Raw genomic sequence first — 12,937 nt, 5'->3', positions numbered from 1 at the left:
CACCAAGAACGTCAGAGGCATCAGTTGAAAGTTCCAAGGGCAAGGGAAAATCCGGAATTTGCAGGAGAGGGGCGTGAGAGAGTTTAGATTTTAAGGTATCAGAAGCAGTTTGTTCAGAAGCAGCCCAGTGAAATTTAATGCCTTTTCTTTTAAGATTGAAAGGTTCCGAAATTTGAGGAAATTAGGAATTATTTAGCATAAAAGCCAATCATACCTAAAAAGGAGCACAACTGTTTCAAATTCGGAAGAGGGGGAATTTTGTGAATGGCGGAGACAACGTCAGGATCAAGAGCGATACCCTGGCGACTTAGGATATGGCCAAGATATTTGATAGATGTTTGAGCTACAAGAACCTTGGAAGAGTTAACAGTCAAACCAACTGAACGAAGAATTTTAAGAACTTCATGGACATTCATTAGACGAGATTCAAAATCAGGAGAATAAAAAAGGGTATCGTCAATAAAGGTAAATAAGTATTTAATATTTAATATACTTAATATTGGATATAAAGAATGAACAAAACGCTGCATGATCTGGGAGCCAAGATTTAAACTGATTTGAACTGATATAAACCATTAGGCGTAATAAGCGCAGTGTAGGGAGAGCTAATGTCACCGAGAGGAATCTGATTGCATAAGATCAAAAATAGTAAAAATGTGTTGAAAAACCGATTGTACTTTGGGCATCGGATTGACATCATACAATATACAAGAGTCCAATTTTCTATAGTCAACGATGAATCGAAAAGATCCATCAGGTTTATCCACAATGAAGGCAGGAGAAGCACAATTGGAGGATGAGGGAACTGTAGTGCCATCATGAAGCATCTTATCAGTTAACTGGTTAAGAATTTTCATGCTAGGAAGGCTGATAAAATATGGATGACAACGAACCAGAGTAGTGCCAGTCAGATCGATATGAACAGTGAAGTTCTTAACAGTACCTAAGTTGGGGGTGATCACATCAGAAAATTCATTCAGCAGAGACTGTACCAGATCAGAATAAACGGAATTAATTGTGTGAGAAGTAGACTGATGGGAAAATGGATAATCAAACAGGTTTATCAATGGAATACATTTAGATGAAAAGTGAACAAAATTGGGAATTAACTGAATCAAGAATGAGACCAGTGTGACAAAAAATCAAAACTTAAAATGAGAGGAGACGATAAATGATCAACCACAAGAAACGTAAAAGGCCAGGAAAAATTGCATTTTAATGTTTAAAGAAATAGCTCCAAGGGCATGAAGGGGTTGATTAGATGCAGGAATACATTACTGGGAAGATGGAACATACTGCAAATGAGGAAAATTGGCTTTTAATGACTCAGAAAATGATAAACTAATAAGGGACACAGCCGCACCCGAATCTAAAAGAGCAATCGATGGCAAATTATTCACAGTTATCAAAACATGAGTAGTACGTGGAAGAAAGGAAGCATTATTTATACTGGAAGAAAATTGAGGAACATTTTGAGCAGCAGAAAAGGTAGATGAAGGCAGGTTGTTCCCAATAATACGACGACTGCCTAACGAGGCGGGTGGAAGGCGTTTCCCGAAAGTGAGGCAGTGCAATACTTAGAAATATGTACCTGACCTTTACAGCGGAAACATGTGATAGTTGAACGATTTGTTGATGGAGAAGGGGAGACGGAAGGTGAAGATAGCGAAGTAGGTGGGGAAGGGGGTACGATACTGCGTGGGGGAATAGATGAATAGTATGAGAGGTCTCCTAAAGAATTGATGACATGAGACTGAGCCAAGTTATATAAATGTAGCATGGCAATATAAGTGAATAGTTCGGCCGCCTCCTCCTCCTCAGGCCCTCCACAGAGGCCTCCTCTTCCGGCGGGAAATTTGAATTTTTGTCGGGAGATTTAAATTCTGGCGTGAGATTTGAATTTGTAAAAAAGCCACGTGCTTTTTGACAGCTGTCATCGACAACAACGCATCGCTAACCTCAGTGCTGCTATCTTGACGGACCTAAACCTCAGTGCTGCCAACTAAACTTTACTAGCGCGAGATTTGAATCAGTAAACAAAGCCACATGCTTTTTGACAGCTGTTGATTAAAGATGGCTGCTGCCAGCTGTCAAAAAAGCATGTAGGTTTGTAAAGCACGTGGAATTGTTCAAATTACCGCCACAACATTTCGAAGGTAAGTAGCTAAATAGTGCAGCACTGAGGTTTGCGATGCAAGATGGCGGATGGCAGCTGTCAAAATGCACGTGGATTTTATATTACCCGCAGTATCGTAAAAGTAGCACCACTAAGGTTGTGGAATTTTTCATATTGTCCGCCACCACATTTCAAAGGTAAGTAGCTAAAGAGGGCAGCACTAAGGTTAGCGATGCAAGATGGCGGATGACAGCTATCACGTGGAAATTGCCCGCCACCACATCTCGAAGGTAGTAGCTAAAGATGGCAGCTTGTCAAAAAAGCATATAGAATTTTTCACATTGTCCGCCATCACATTTCAAAGGTAGGTAATATAAAATCCACGTGCATTTTGACAGCTGTCATCCGCCATCTTGCATCGCTAAACCCAGTGCTGCCCTCTTTAGCTACTTACCTTTGAAATGTGGTGGTGGTAATTTCCACGTAACAGCCCTCATCCGCCATCTTGCATCGCTTAACTTAGTGCTGCTATCTTTACGGTACTGCAGGTAATTTGAAAAATTCCGTCAGCTGTCATCCTCCATCTTGCATCGCAAACCTCATTGCTGCCATCTTTAGCTACTACCTTTGAAATGTGGGCGGCGGATAATTTGAAAAATTCAACGTGTCTTTTGACAGCCGTCATCCGCCCTCTTTAATCAAGAGAGCACCGCGCTGCTGTGTTTACGATTACTACCTTACGCACGTAGTAGCGGGTAATTTGAAAAATTCTAAAGAGCTGTTATCCGCCATCTTTAATTAATAAAGCACCGTGCTGTTATCTTTAGCTACATACATTTAACATGTGGTGGCGGTAATCAGAAATTCTATCCAGATGCCATCTTTAATCAACAGAGCACCGAGCTGCTATCTTTAGCTACTCTTTTTGAATTGTGCTGGCGGATAATTTGAAAAGAAATTCAATTAGCTATCATCAACTTTAGTGCATTTGCGAACCTGACCTCTCATCTGCCATCTTGAAGGAGACATCCTGATATTACAACAAGATGCCACTCCCGACGCTAATTACTACTTAGAGGTTACTACACAAGATGGCGGTAGCTGTTATGGCTACCTCCTCCCCCTCCTCCTCCTCGTCCCCTACCTTCTCGCCTCCTCTACCGTCTCCTCCTCCTCTGTCAAGGCATAGCTTTATCGAACATGCATCGCGAAGGCAAGAGTGTGCAGCGATAACATCATTGTGCATGATTAGACTTGCGGATTACGAAAGAAACATAACAAGACTAGAATCAACACTGCACTCGTTGTTAACTTCAACATGTAATTAGAACATTGATTGATGTGTTGAGAACACTAAATAAGTAATCAAGACTAGAATCGAACACGATACAACATGTGTATAGAACATGTCAGGGGAAACCTTTGTTCTAACGAGATCAGATTGAAACATAACAGGACTAGAATCGAACACTGTACTGGTTGTTGTTAACTTCAACGTGTGATTAGAGCATTGACTGATGTGTTCAGATCACTAAATAAGTGATCAAGTCTAGAGTCGAACACTCTACTCGATACGACAGGTGCTTAGAAGATGTTAGGGGATACCTTTGTTTTCAGAAGATCAGATTAAAACACAACAAGACTAGAATTGAACACTGTACTCGTTGTCGTTAACTTCAACATGTGATTAGAACATTGTTTGATGTGCTCAGACCACTAAAATAAGTGATCAAGCCTAGAATCGAACACTGCACTCGATGTCGTTAACTTTAACATGTAATCAAAACATTGTTTGATGTGTTTAGAACACGATACACGATACATGTTTTTAGAACATGTCAGGGGTTACCTTTGTTCTAAGAAGATTAGATCGAAACATACCAAGATTAGAATCGAATACTGTACTCGATATCGTTAATTTCAACATTTGATTAGAATAGTGTTTGATGTGTTTAGATCAGTAAATAAGTAATCAAGACTAGAACCGAACACTGTACTCGATACAACATGTGTTTAGAACATGTCAGGAGCTACTTTGTTCTAAGAAGACCGAGCTCGATAGCTGCAGTCGCTTAAGTGCGGCCAGTATCCAGTATTCGGGAGATAGTAGGTTCGAACCCCACTGTCGGCAGCCCTGCAAATGGTTTTCCGTGGTTTCCCATTTTCACACCAGGCAAATGCTGGGGCTGTACTTAATTAAGGCCACGGCCGCTTCTTTCCCACTCCTAGCCCTTTCCTGTCCCATCGTCGCCGTAGGACCTATCTGTGTCGGTGCGTCGTAAAACAACTAGAAAAAATGTCCTAGGAATATTAGATTGAAACATAACAAGACTAGAATCGAACACTGCACTCGATGTCGTTATCCTCAACATGTGAGCGGTACGCTACATAAGTGATTAAGGCTAGAATCGAAAACTGTACTCGATACAACATGTGTTTGGAACATGTTAGGGGATACCTTTGTTCTAAGAAGATCAGATTGAAACATAGCAGGACTAGAATCGAACACTGTACTCGATGTTGTTAATTTCAACATGTGATTAGAACATTGTTTGACGTGTTCAGAGCAAAAGTACAACTTCAATGATTTGCCTAGTGTAAAAATCAAAAACACACTGTGCACATATCGCGTAGCTATCTCGCTTAGTAAAAGATGTAACTTCAATGACTTGCCTAGTACGAAAATCAAAAACACACTGTGCACATATCGCGTAGCTAACGCGCTCAGTAAACGATAGAACTTCAATGAATTGCCTAGTACGATAATCAAAAACACACTGTGCACATGTCGCGTAGCTAACTCGCTCAGCAAACGATATAACTTCAATGATTTGCCTAGTGTAAAAATCAAAAACACTCTGAGCACATATCGCGTAGCTATTTCGCTTAGTAAACGATATAACTTCAATTATTTGCCTAGTACGAAAATCAAAAACACACTGTGCCCATATCGCGTAGCTAACTCGCTCAGTGAACGATACAACTTCAATGATTTGCCTAGTGCGAAAATCAAAAACACACTATACAATACTGCGTAGCTAACTCCTTCAGTAAAAGGTATAGCAACACTTCATTTATTTGCCTAGTATCACCATCATCTTGTACCCGCAATCATTCTCGCTACTTCTGTTACTTTTCGGGAGATAGCGGGTTCGAACCCCTACTGTCATGTGCTAGGGGGTGGCTAGCCGCTGCTAGCCCTTTCCTGCGCGATCATCAGTCTTCCTGACAACGTGTAATTACATGAAACATAAGAATCTGACCGGATGCCTTTCCTGACGGCAAAAGGTAATAAGTTGCCAGGTTTTGAATCGCGGTATCCATCGTTATGTCTGACTTGCGTGTATGCAGGTACAAGGTCATGAGTAATTTCTGCTGAGATAACATGCCATTTCCGTTCGGGTTTAAGCCAGCCGTAGCAGAAACTCACAGTACTGGTTCCATTTGCTCTTACAACTTGGAGGAGACAAAACGTATACAAATAATTTATGAATTTTTATCCTCCCATTTTTTAAACATGTAAGTATGTCAGGTGTATTATCTCGCTACATTCTTGTCCGTGTGTGTTTCGAAGAAAAAAAGAGTAACATGTATGCGAATATCAGTGTTCTAGTCGTGTTGTTATGTATTTGCAATTACTAAGCGAGTGACCGAGCGAGTTGGCTACGCAGTGTGCTTTCTTGATTTTCGCATGACATATATCAGTGTTCTAGTTGATTACCCATGTATTTGCAATTACTGAGCGTCTTAGCAGTGCGGTGAGCGAGTTAGCTACGCAGTATGGTTTTCTCATTTTCGCACTAGGCAAATCATTTACTGAGCGAGTTAGCTACGCAGTATTGCACAGTGTGTTTTGATTTTCGTACTAGGCAAATGATTGAAGTTACATCGTTTACTAAGCGAGATAGCTACGCGATATGTGCACAGTGTGTTTTTGATTTTTACACTTGGCAAATCATTGGAGTTGTATCGTTTACTGAGCGAGTTACCTACGCGATATGTCCACAGTGTGTCTTTGAGTTTCGTACTAGGAAAATCATTGAAGTTGTATAGTTTAGGAGCGAGTTAGCTACGCAATATGTGCACAGTGTGTTTTTGATTTTCGTACTGGGCAAATCATTGAAGTCATATAGTTTAATAAGCGAGATAGCTATTCGATATGTACACAGTGTGTTTTTTGACTTTTACACTAGGCAAATCATTGAAGTTGTACTTTTGCTCTGAATACATCAAACAATGTTCTCATCACACGTTGAAGTTAACAACATCGAGTACAGTGTTCGATTCTAGTCTTAATCACTTATGTAGTGTTCCGCTCACATGTTAAGGTTAACGACATCGAGTGCAGTGTCCGATTCTAGACTTGTTATGTTTCAATCTAATATTCTTAGAACAAAGGTAGCCCCTGACATGTTCAAAACACATGTTGTATAGAGTACAGTGTTCGATTCTAGTCTTGATTACTTATTTAGTGATCTAAACACGTCAATCACGCTTCTAATCACATGTTGAATTTAACGACATCGAGTACATTGTTCGATTCTAGTCTTGTTATGTTTCAATCTAATCTTCTTAGAACAAAGGTAACCCCTGACATGTTCTAAACACATGTTGTACCGTGTATCGCGTTCGAAACACATCAAACTATGTTTTGATTACATGTTAAAGTTTACGATATCGAGTACAGTGTTCGATTCTAGTGTTGTTATGTTTTAATCTGTTCTTCTTAAAACAAATGTATCCCCTAACATGTTCTAACCACATGTTTTATCGTGTTCGATTCTAGTCTGGATTACTTATTTATTGTTCTCAACACACCAATCAATGTTCTAATCACATGTTGAAGTTAACAATGAGTGCAGTGTTCGATTCTAGTCTTGTTATGTTTCTTTTGTAATCCGCAAGTCTAATCATACACAATGATGTTATCGCTGCACACTCTTGCCTTCGCGATGCATGTTCGATAAAGCTATGCCTTGTCAGAGGAGGAGGAGAAGGTAGAGGAGGCGAGGAGGTAGGGGAGGAGGAGGAGGTAGCCATAACAGCCACCGCCATCTTGTGTAGTAAACTCTAAGTAGTAATTAGCGTCGGGAGGGTCATTTTGTTGTAAACTAAGTATGGTTTTCTTCAAGATGATAGATAAAGGGTTAAGTTCGCAAGTGCATTAAAGTTGATAGCTAATTGATTTTTTTCAAATTATCCTCGACCACAATTCAACAGTAGTAGCCACAGATAGCAGCACGGTGCTCTGTGTATTAAAGATGGCATCTGTATAAAATTTCTAATTACCGCCACCACATGTTAAATGTATGTAGCTAAAGATAGCAGCACGGTGCTTTGTTAATTAAAGATGGCGGATAACAGCTCTTTAGGATTTTTCAAATTACCCGCTTCTACGTGCGTAAGGTAGTAACCGTAAACACAGCAGCACGGTGCTCTCTTGATTGATGATGGCGGATGACAGGTGTCAAAAACACGTTGAATTTTTCAAATTATCCACCGCCCACATTTCAAAGGTAGTAGCTAAAAATGGCAGCAATGAGGTTTGCGATGCAAGATGGAGGATGACAGCTGACGGATTTTTTCAGATTACCCGCAGTACCGTAAATATAGCAGCACTATTGTAAGCGATGCAAGATGGCGAATGAGAGCTGTTACGTGGAAATTACCACCACCACATTTCAAAGATAAGTAGCTAAAGAGAGCAGCACTGGGTTTAGCGATGCAAGATGGCGGATGACAGCTGTCAAAATGCACGTGGATTTTATATTACCTGCAGTACCGTGAAGATAGCAGCACTAAGATTGTTGAATTTTTCATATTGTCCGCCACCACATTTCATAGGTAATAGCTAAAGAGGGCAGCACTAAGGTTAGCGATGCAAGATGGCGGATGACAGCTGTCACGTGGAAATTGCCCGCCACCACATTACAAAGTTAGTAGCTAAAGATAGCAGCACGCTGCTCTGTTGATTAAAGATGGCAGCTTGTCAAAAAAGCATGTAGAATTTTTCAAATTATCTGCCACCACATTTCAAAGGTAGGTAGCTAAAGAGGGCAGCACGATGCTCTGCTGATTAAAGATGGCTGCTGTCAGCTGTCAAGAAAGCACGTAGGTTTGTAAAGCACGTGGAATTTTTCAAATTGCCGCCACCACATTTCAAAGGTAAGTAGCTAAAGAGTTTAGCACTGAGGTTTGCGATGCAAGATGGCGGATAACAGCTGTCAAAAAGCATGTGGCTTTGTTTACTGATTCAAATCTCGCGCTAGTAAGGTTTAGTTGGCAGCACTGAGGTTTAGGCCCGGCAAGATAGCAGCACAGTGGTTAGCGATGCGTTGTTGTTTAATGTTAGCTGTCAAAAAGCATGTGGCTGTCAAAAAAGCACGTGGGTTTGTTTACCAATTCAAATCTCGCGCTAGTGAGGTTTAGGCAGCAATGAGGTTTAGGCCCGTCAAGATGGAAGGAGTGAGGTTAGCGATGCGTTGTTGTCGAAGACAGCTGTCAAAAATCACGTGCCTTTGCTTACAAATTCAAATCTCCCGCCAAAATTCAAATTTCCCGCCGGAAGAGGAGGCCTCTGTGGAGGGCTTGAGGAGGAGGATGCGGCCGAACCATCCACTTATACTAAGTGCTTCAAGGAGCTGACGAAAGGAAGGAGCAGCATAGGATCGGACAATTGAAATTAATTCATAAGTATTATAAGCAATGTTTAATACGTCACTCTAGGTGGTAATAGAATCAAGGTAGTCATGTGTAGGTTCGGTGGGTAGTTGGTGGCGACGGACAAACTCAGTACTTAGTTTATAACGAATCTCATATGCCAAAAATAATTATGTATTATAGTCCGTAAGTGAAACCATGAAGAGAAATTAGACATATTATCGAGCCACAATTTTGAAAAGAAACCGGTAGTTTTAGCCGACAAGAGACCGATTAATTGAGGAAAGGAAGCTAGTGTAGTATTTAAAAATTTTCTAACAGATAAAAGGCAAATGGTCAAGCTGCGAGGATCAGTAGCCTCTAATTGAGGTATAAGAAGCAATGACTGCTTAACTATCTGAACATTAAGTGCACTGTTCACAGAAGTAAGGTGAGGGGAAGAAGAAAAATGGGGTAGTGGAGACGGAGACATTGCGTGTTGAGAAAAGACTGGAGGAGGTTTTGTGTCATCATTGAACGGATCAGTTAAAGGAGAATGCATTGGTGGACTAGAAGAAGGAGAGAAAGAAATCAAGTCCCCGACAGGAGGGTTGGGCAAGGACAAATTATTATATGAAGGAAGTGGTGAAGAATAGGAACTTTCACCCAGAGGAAAATTATCAGAAAAACATACCATATCTACAAGTGAAAAAAGAACAGGGCATATAATTAGAACAAAAGATTGTCTGCTACGATTTGGGGCGAAGAGAAATAATATGTGGTATCAATAAATGATATACTGTATTTATAAGAATGACGAAAAGGATGTAAATCACAGCACAGGTAATGAAAAGTGATCGACCGACGGCACAAAGTATCATCAAACAGTATACATTTTGGGCTACTCAGCACCTAAGGCAGGCAGGTATCATTTCACTGGTGGGAACTTGTCAGACCACGGAAGGGCATATGTCAGATACCCAAAACCATAAATCTCGTCAGGTTACGGCAACACAAAAACTAATGTGTTAGACATGACATTTATCATTCAGCAGAGTCAGTGGAGCTTCAGCGGGCCGACCAAGAGGGCCGTCCGTGGTAAGTTGCAAGTCCAAAAGAGAAGCGAACAGAGGGGAGGGAGCACACCACAAACAAGAATAAATGGAAAGGGAATCAATTTAAGTAAGTTATATTTCAACCATCAATGACTAGAACAGGCAGAGTGCAACAAACCAAGAATAGGAATAGAATAGAATGCTTTTTTTTGCTAGAGGCTTTACGTCGTGCCGACACAGATAGGTCTTATGGCGACGATGGGATAGGAAAGACCTAGGAGTTGGAAAGAAGCGACCGTGGCCTTATTTAAGGTACAACCTCAGCATTTGCCTGGTGTGAAAATGGGAAACCACGGAAAACCATTTTCAGGGCTGCCTATAGTGGGATTCGAACCTACTATCTCCCGGATGCAAGCTCACAGCCGCGCGCCTCTACGCGCACGGCCAACTCGCCCGGTTAGAATAGAATGCGATCAAGACAGATCTTGATTAAAAAATCTTACGAACAACACCAAGGTGTTTCTGCAAAAACCCAAGACCCGTAATAGGGAGAGAACCACCGTTAATATATTATTTAATTTTTTTTAAACGACACTGATTAAGAAAGAAAGGGGGCTATGATACAATTTGACAACAGTGATTAAAGGCCACACTTACAATCAAATATCATACCCAAAAAAGGGTAAGTAAAATAGAGAGTTAGAGCACGTTACAAGACAGAAATGTATGAGTTAACACCGTGGAAAGAAAAGCAAGGAGACAGGCTGAGAAGGGAAGGCAAGAGGGGATTTTTCCAGGCTGCTTAAACCCTATCAGCTAGTAGTGTGAGCGACCGCTCCGGTCTCAAGGAAAGTTCAGGATGTGGCAACACTTCTAACATTTTTCCAGATGTAGTTCACCATGTAAAGTTGAAGATTAATAAAGATATCAGTCTGAAGGAGTCTGTTAGAATGAAAGCCAGAAGGGCATAGAATAATCAATAGTTCAGTCTTTAGGTCTTGATGGAAACACGAAACATGAAAAGGTTATAATATTTGCTCACCCAGTCTGTATAAAGATTTTCAATGCAACTTTTCTCAGAATAAAAATTTAAAACATCGCAACGGACCAGCCGCCTGCGAAAAATTTTGCTCTCTCCACTGTCCCACCAGTTAGGTTACCCGGTGTCAAACTAAACTGATTGGCAGTAAAAACACAACACAGGACAAAGATCCAGTAGAAAGGAACAAAACGGAAGCGTGATAAACACTACACACCCAGAAAACACCAAAAGAACATAGTAAAAGGCAAACTTACCTCCAGGTGGTAGAAAAAACAGGTGGATCAAGCTACCAACCGACAGTGTGTCAAATTAATGTTGCGTGAAAAAAAAAACCAAACTTTCTTTTTTTTAAAAGAAAATATATAATTCATGAAACTCAGATTAACAAATGTTAAATAAATGACATCCTCGTAGTTAGTAATATTTAAAAAAAACTAGGTACCAGAAACCAAATAAAATTAGGTGACATAGGTTTAAAATAAGGAGGCCTTTAGAATTTTAAAAGATTAATTTAAATTAGGTAAAATAAGGGAAACAGACCTCACTTAAAACCACAGGAAAAACACAGTTAAACTCAAGAAACACCAAAATATAAAATTAAAGAAAAATCATTTAAAAACCGCCGGACGGTAAGAAGGTAATGAGAGTAAATAAATTGGTACCTAGAGCTTGAAAAAGACCAAAATTAAGGAATTAAAACACCAAACGCCAGTCGGCAAGAAAGATATAGTCTGCAGGAAGTATTACAAACACCTCAACCTGTTTACTTAGTGACAACCACCAAATCAATTATCAGTGGATTCCATATGGAAAGGATACCATGTTAAAAATTAGAAAATACAACCTTCTTGGTTCACCGTTATTCCATGAGAGATACCAACTCTCTATCCGTTTCACATCAACAAACTGGTACCATTAATACGGTGGGAGTTCCAGTCATGGGATGCTAAGTGCTTTACGTAATAATTTACCAAGGGAAAGAAAGCCACCACAACAAACGTAGAAAGAAAAGGGAAAGAAAGCAACTGGGGTGCCCGAGAAACAGTAAATGCGCAACGGGGTGACCAAAATACTGAAACAACATCAGACAGGGTAGTCTCCCAACATAAAAATCATCACCAACATCAATCCTTTTCAAAAATCAACATCCATTACCCCGGCAACAAAAGCAATTCTTAAACCATGGGAGAACCAATCCCGAAGGAAGATCCAACAATGGCACCAAAACAATGGAGGCCAGAAGGGCAAAGATCAAACGCAAAACACGATTAAAGCCCCCCAAAAAAATAAGGAAAATTAAATTTAAAAAAACCAGCATAGCATAAGCAATCCCTACTGGATCTTCCACGTATTACTCCACTTTTAAAACCAAAATAAATTTCAGAGCAGCAGTAACATCTTTACGGTGTGAAGATAATAATAATAATAATAATAATAATGAAAATTTTACACCACTGCTTTTCTTTGGAAATTACCCCCAGTAACACTTAAATTCCATTACAAGAAATGTTATACACTAGGTAACTGAATTAACAAGGACTTTTCAACCCGATACTTGGTTTTGGAAGAGCACAATAATTTTTCCCAACAGTGAAAAGGTCCACATCATTATAATCGAAACGCACAAGTTGATAATTAATAAGTTTCCTCCGAAGAAATCACACGAACAGTTTTCCGTTGATGAAAATACTAAAATAACAAGGTTGACTTACGGTTGGTTGGTTCTTCAATCAGTAGAATGATAATTCATGGCTCGGCCATGTGTACTTTACCAAGTTGGAGATCTTCCTTGCAGCTTTTTAAAACAATCACTCACTACGAGGTTACAAATAGAGGAAAAAGAAAATATTATTAGGGTGTGGAGCACATCCCCACATCCTTACGATTTACTATCCACCGTCCATGATGATATCCCAAAGCATCGCCTTGAGTACAGAACGCCAACGACCTTTAGCCATGTTTACCAAGCCGCAACTGCCTGCTCGCTTCGCTTCCCTCTCTCTCGCCCCAGAGAGAGTGACTACATCAAGATGGCTGACACCAAGCGCTGATTGGCCGGAGCAGCTTCAAGAAGAAAGCGACAAA

Source organism: Anabrus simplex, chromosome 3 (genome assembly GCF_040414725.1).
Source record: "Anabrus simplex isolate iqAnaSimp1 chromosome 3, ASM4041472v1, whole genome shotgun sequence".
Classification (NCBI taxonomy): Eukaryota; Metazoa; Arthropoda; class Insecta; order Orthoptera; family Tettigoniidae; genus Anabrus; species Anabrus simplex.
The sequence above is the reverse complement of the archived record's forward strand: the minus strand, read 5'-3'. Positions refer to the sequence as shown.